The following is a 6,976-nucleotide window of genomic DNA, read 5'->3' on the forward strand; positions in this document are numbered from 1 at the left end:
GGGGGTGGGGAGAAGACTCCAGCTTATCTGCCCAGTCTTATCTCTTGTCTAGGAGCTCTTCCTGCTCCAAAGTTCTTAATTACTATTTCCGTTCTATGGGTATGGTTGCCCGTTCATTTGGCACTGTATAGAAACGCCAGCACTGGTATTATTCAGTGGCCCCATTAAGAGGCCTGACACTGAGCACCACCTCTGGGTGATGTCTGTCATCGTTACCAGCTCGTCTGTTACAATGCTACTACCATCTTTGATGATGGTTTGCAGCTTAGAACAAAGCCTGCCAGTTCTGCCGGATCCATTTCAGCAGCCCCTTCCTTTTTGGAAAGAAGGTTGCAGCAAAGTTTATCAGGAGAGAGAAAGCCATTTTCAAGACAGTCTACCTTGAGCTTGATGATCAGGTGTCCCCTTTCATATGATAAATCGGCATGACTTCATTTGGCACTCATCTGATATCTCTGTACTTGACAATCGACCTGGATGAGAAGTGATGACTAATGGCTCAGTTATTGAGCATGGTATCCATTGGCTTTTGGAAGCTACACAGTGCTCCAACCAGCTGTGTCGGTACAGGTGAAAAATTCTCCTTGTTGAGAAAAAAACAGCATGGCCCCTCCGATTTAATGCCATAATATCATGCGACTCTAGTCCTGGTTATTGGTCTTTACCATGGAATGCTATCACCTGGCCATCTTTCATGCCTTTGCTAATATGAAAGTCTAGAATCTTCCCTTGAACTATGTTCCTTCCATTGTAACAGTTACCTATGTGTTTAGGACTGATCTTTTCTCCATGGACCTGGCACTCACTCTGCACGCAGGGGCTGAATTTGCTGAACAGTTCCTGGTCCTACCTGCTGAATCCCTATCGGTGCTCCAATTCCTTGGGAGTTGGGACAAGACTCTCCTGCTCCCTTCTTACCACCTCAGCCTTCACATTCACCACAAGTCCTTTGTATAGCAAAGCCATTTACTTGTTGCACTATTATGTAAATAAATCTAATGTTACTGAGCGCTGATGCACATTTTCGCCTTCTTTTCTCTACACCCCCCTTAAAAAAAACAAACATCAAAGGTGTCTATGGCAGAGCAGAAACCACCAGCTGCTCCACACTTCAACATCTTTACTTGCCTATTTCTCCTTTGTCATGTAATTCTGTTTTCTCAGAATCAGAGGGAACTTCACAAGTGTGAGAAGCCTGTTTCAATTTTCTTTTTCACTCCGATTGTGATCATGTTGGTCCTTTAACAGCAATTTCTTATAAGCCCCTCCAGGTCTTCCTGGGAGGTACAGAGTCTGACACCTTAAGAGCCACAGTAAGTGGCTTCTTTTGCTGTTTTCTATAGCTGACAAGCATGCTGTATTTAATAGGGAGCAGGAAGGTGTGAGCAACTGCCTCTCACCTGGCACTCTGCAAAGATCCCATTAAACATTCTATAAAAATCATTTGAGTGAGAACAAGCTAAGTGCCTTTGCCATGTTTCTCAAATGTCTCCCATGCAGAGGAATGACAGACAGATGGTTCAGAATGACTGATAGCTCCCTTCCTCAGTTCCTCAGGCTCTTCCCCTTCTCGGGCGAGGTACAAATGTTCAACCTCTCTAAGCCTGTGGTGGGGCTTCCACTGCAGGATTTCTAGTGAGAAGTGATCATTAAAAAGAAGCACCTGGGCCTGGGCAGATGGCACAGTGGTTAAAGTGCTTGCTTGAGAACTGGAGTTCGGATCCTCAGAACCCACATAAATGCCAGGAGGCTGTCGTGGCCTACCTGTATTCCAGCTTCAAAAAGCTGAGAGAGGATCCCCAGTGCAAGCTGCACAGTGAGCTCTGGATTTGATTCAGATTCCTTGTCTCAGTGAATAGGGTGGACAAGTGATAGAGGATGATTTTCAACATCAATCTTGGGCCTTCATATGCAGACATCCATATGAATCCACACATATGTGTGCCTACACAATGCAAATATACACAAACATACATGCATACCACACATGTGAAAATGGTCAAAGAAAAAGAACCAAAACCAAAAGTCAAAAGAAGGAACCCTTAATTTCAATAGTCGTTAAGATCACTTTTGCTCTTGCAGAGGACCCAGGTTTGATTCTCAGTACCCACATGGTGGCTAACTCCAGCTCAAGGGAGACTTGACACCTCTGGCCTTCACAGGCACCTGTACTCACATGCACATATCCACACACAGACAAAAAATTAAAAGTAATGAAAATGAATCTTAAAAAATATGAAATCTAGCAAAATGTGTCTTTTCATTTTTGTTTTTAATGGAATACAGCACTATATGTTTTTATATATTATATCTTATTTTTGCTTTACTCAGTAAATCTTGGGTAGCACTTAATATGTGTAGATTGCTGTCTGGAGAACGAGACTATTAACTCAATAAATGAAGTCAGAAATCCTTCACACTCCCGTTCTCTAGAGATGACTATGCTCAGTTGTTTGAGATATTTTCCTATAGCTCTTTCTTTTCCTTGAACATATACTTTGAATCACTTTTGCTGTAAATGTTGTCATTATCTGTATGACGATGAAGCTGCACTTTTTTGCAGTCTGTTCTTTCACTGAGTTCCATGTTTAAACACCTTTTATATGCGCACATCTGCTTGTAGATCCTTGTGTTCAAGGACTGCATAGTTTTTTACTGTGTCAACAAGTCATTAAAATTTTTTTCCATTATTTATTTATTTTTGCATTTGTGGGTACATGTGTGGGTGTACATGTGTGGGTGTACATGTGCTATGGCATGCATGTGGAGGTCAGGAAACAATTAGAAGGAGTTGGTTCTTTTCTTTTACCATGTGGGTTCTGGGATCAAACTCAGACCATCAAGCTTGGTGACAGGCACTTTTATCTACTGAGCCACCTTGACAGCTTGCCATTATTTATTTAACCAATGTGGTACTGAAGGAAATTTATGCTATTTATATCTGTTCACTAATAAATTGACTAATATGGAAATGCTTTCAGTGGTAAATTTCTAGAAGTAGAAATGTTCAATTAAAGGGTATCAATAGCTGTATTTTCCGATTGTGGATGTATAGCTGTATCTCCTGTAAAAAGGCATCAAATGTACCTGTTCCCTCACTTCCTTGTCAATTTCGATATCAGTTATCTTAAAGGATCCAAATGGAGAGTCATGGAAAAGAAATAATATGCGGATTATTAAGGGATTAAAGACAAGCAAAGACGGGGGCTGGAGAGATGGCTCAGTGGTTAAGAACCCTGGTTGTTCTTGCAGAAGACCCAGGTTTGAATCCCAGGACCCACATGGCCGCTAACAATGGTCCGTAGCTCCAGTTCTAGGGCATCTGACAGCGTCTTCTGTCCTCTGTGGGCATTGCATGACACAGATGCACTTACCTATATGCAGGCAATACACGGATATACATAAAAAAAATATTAAAAAAATAAAAGACAAGCAAAGAAAGAAAAGAATGTAATGGGTAATCTGGATCATCACCTTGACTGGATTTAGAGTTGCCCAAGAGAAAAACCTCTGGGCATGTCAGTGATGGAGTTTCTAGAGAGATTTAAGTGAAGAGATAAGACCCACCCTGAATGTGGACAATCTCTCCCATAGATTGGGGTTCCAAGTTGAATAAAAAGTCAACTGAACACCAGCATTCACCTCTCCCTCCTTCCTGACTAAGGATGCAATGTGGCCATCTGCTTCGTACATCTCCCCCTATGACTTCCCCACCATGCTGGACTGTGAGCCCAAACAAAGCCTTCCTTTCCGATTTGCTTTCACCAGGTATTTTTGTCCTAGCAGCAGGCAAAGTAACTAATGCAGATAGTAATTTCAATTGATAGAGACATCATGTCAGCACTGGAGCCCAGGCAACTGAGTCTAGAGAAGTAGAGACTTTCAAATTTCAGCACTTAGTGGACTCAAAGTTTAGTTATTTTTTGCAACTATACGCATGTCAGCTTCAAAATTCATTTTTGCACTGACTTGACTCTAAGCTCTGCCCATGAGGAAGTATAGTGAACAGCAGGTTGTCCATGAATGTGTTCTACATTTGCCTTCTGGGAGTTCAGGTAAAAGGTAAAGATGGATGGCAGTTTTGCTGCAAAACATTAGTTCCCAGGATCATAGAATTTAAAACAGATCAATCCTAGCAATTCATACAGTTATTAGTACAGGGGCGTTTGAAACTCAAACTTTTCATCCTGCTTTGTGATACTGGAGCTGTACCCTGGAAACATTTCTTCTTTCATAGATGGTAGAACGCTAAGTTTTTCAGAAGAGGGAACTGTGCATCTGCTGTTGGAGGAGGCTTTTTTTTTTTTTTTTTTAAGCTCTGATATATTTTCTCCCTTTGTTTTGGTTTGAAGAAGACGTGTCCTCTATACCCAGATTCCCCAGGGGCTGGAGAGATAGCTTAGTGGTTAAGAGTGCTTGCTGCTCTCACAGAGGATCTGGGTTCAGTTCCTAGCCCCCAGTCGGATAGCTCACAACTGTCTTTAACTCCAACTCCAGGGGATCTCATGTCCTCTTCTGGCCTCTGAAGGCACCCACGCACATTACACACACACACACACACACACACACACACACACACACACACACGCACATGCTAATAAGAAGATGTGCCCCCCAGAAACTTGGTCCTAGCTGGTGGCTCTATTAACATGTGCTTGATTCCTGAGGGCACTAACTGCATTAAGAGAATTAATCCATCATGAGTTCATAGCTGAGTCAATAGGAGGTAGGGCCTCTCTGGTAGTAGGTAACTGAGGTATGCCTTGCCTTTGAAGGGTATATTGTCTCCTGACTTCTCCTCTCTGCCATGAGGTGAGCAACCACCTCTGCCATCTACTTCCATCAATATGGTGGTCCACCTCACCTCTGGCCGCTAACAGTGGAGCCAGCAGGCCATGGATTGAAGCCTCTGAAATGGTGAGCCAAAATAAATCTTCCTTTAAGATAATTTTCACAACTATGGAAGTGATTAATATACCTTTTCCATTTTTTAAATTGAGTTACTAAAAAGTATTTTAATTGACACATGTCAATTGTACATATTTATGGGGTGCGGTGTGCCATTTAAAAACGTGTACATTGGGTAATGATATGAGGATATTTGTCCTATCACTTCAGACATCTATAAATTTTGTGATAGGAATATTCTCTTTTTTTGAATAATTATTTGGAGTCAGGATGCCTGACTTTACATTCTTTTCCAAAAATATTTTATTATTTTTAATTTTATGTGTATGAGTATATTGCCTGCATGTATTTAAGTGCACCCATGTTGTGCAATGCCCACAGAGGTCAGAAGAGAGCGTCAGATCCCCTGGAACTGGAGTTATAGACAGTTGTTAGCGCAGTGTGGGTGCTGGAACCCAAACCTGAGTTTTCTGTAAGAGCAGCCAGTGTTCTTAACCGCTGAGCCATCTCTCCACTCCCAGGAGAGAGAATAGTCTATTAGCTATTTTGAAACAACAGTTACTTGTCAGTCCAAGTCATCGCTGTGTGCGATGAAACAGAAGTGATTCATCACATGTACCTTTACCCTGTTCCCACTGACCATCCTCTTTCCACCCCTTCCTCATTCATTCCCTTCCCAGGTTCCACTAACCACTATTCTGTTCTCTGCATCCTTGAAATCAGATTTTTAGCTTCTGTGTGCACGTGAGAACCTGGGTACTTGTCTTTTTGAGCCATACTTATTTCATCTGACCTACTGTTCTTCAGTTACATCCATGTTGCTGCAAAGACAGAATTTCATTCTTTTTTATGTCTGAATGTTTTCTCCTTTTGGTTCTTGAGTGTTTTCCAGTGTTGCTCAGAACATCCAGGACCTCTCAGACTCCAGCAAGTTTTGCTGAGACCCTGACTGAAAGTTCTCTATATTTGCCTCGGCCTCTGGTCTCCAATGCAGATCAGAGGAACTCTGCCACTGGGTTGATTTCTTGCTCTTCATCCTTGGCTAGCTGACACTCAGTGAGAGACGTTCTACTGGTCAGTCTTAACCCATGATTTCTTGCTGATTGTTTTGCTTCCTGCAGAGTCGCTGTGGCTCTACTGTGTACCAGCAACTTCTGCTTTATTGAGGGCTGTATTAGTTACTGTTCTGGTTTCATTTCTGTTGCTGTGATAAAATATTCTGACAAAAGGAGATAGGATTTATTTTAGCCCACAGTGCTCCATTGTGGGGAAGTCACAGCAGCAGGAGCTTGAAGTAGCTCATCGGTCACATTTAGTCAGGAGCAGAGAGAACCACATTCATTTCACCTGCCTGCTTGCTTGTGCTCAGCTTGAGTTCTTCATTCTTGCATAGTTCGGGACCCTTTACCCAGGGCTGGTGCTGTTCACAGTTGGCGGGTCTTCTCACATCAATTAACTTAATTAAGACACCTCCCGCCAACATCCTCACAAGTCATCCCAATGCAGGCAATCCCTCATTGAGATTTTCTTCCTAGGTTATTCTAGGTTGTGTCAAGTTGAGAATTAGAGTTGACCATCACAGTTCCGTCTTCAGTGCTATGACAAAAATACTTGACAAAGGCAACCTAAGGTGGGGAGGGTTCATTTCGGCTGATGATTTCAATCCAACATGCAAGGGAAGGCATTGCAAGTTTCATGGAGGTGGGAGTGTATGGGAGAGATTCTTCACATCTCGGTGGATCAGGAAGCAGAGAGAATGGAACCAGAAGCATGGTTGGGCAATAACCTTCAAAGGTCTGTTCCCAGTGTTCCATCTCCAGCAGCCAGCTGGGTCTTACAACCCCACAGCCACCACCAGGGGATCTGTTGTTTAAACACATGGCTCTGTTGGGGGCATTTCTAATCCACATTCTAACATCAGCTGACACTCATGCTTCTCCTTACAAGGCCTGGATCTCAAGCCTCAGGGAAAAGGCCCTTTTCCAAGTTTTCTCATCTCAGTTATAGGATGTTTACTAGATTTCTCTTTCATCTTTTCTGTCCTAGTTTCATCTCTGTTGCTGTGATA

The 6,976-nt window shown here is 42.6% G+C and overlaps 1 pseudogene; it reads right to left on the bottom strand.

The window, feature by feature from the left end:
- Window positions 1-227: 227 nt before the first annotated feature.
- On the bottom strand, window positions 228-6,391 carry LOC115072680 (annotated as a pseudogene).
- Between the last annotated feature and the right edge of the window lie 585 nt (window positions 6,392-6,976).

The sequence above is a fragment of the Nannospalax galili genome, unplaced genomic scaffold (genome assembly GCF_000622305.1).
Source record: "Nannospalax galili isolate Female #2095 unplaced genomic scaffold, S.galili_v1.0 scaffold923, whole genome shotgun sequence".
Classification (NCBI taxonomy): domain Eukaryota; kingdom Metazoa; phylum Chordata; class Mammalia; order Rodentia; family Spalacidae; genus Nannospalax; species Nannospalax galili.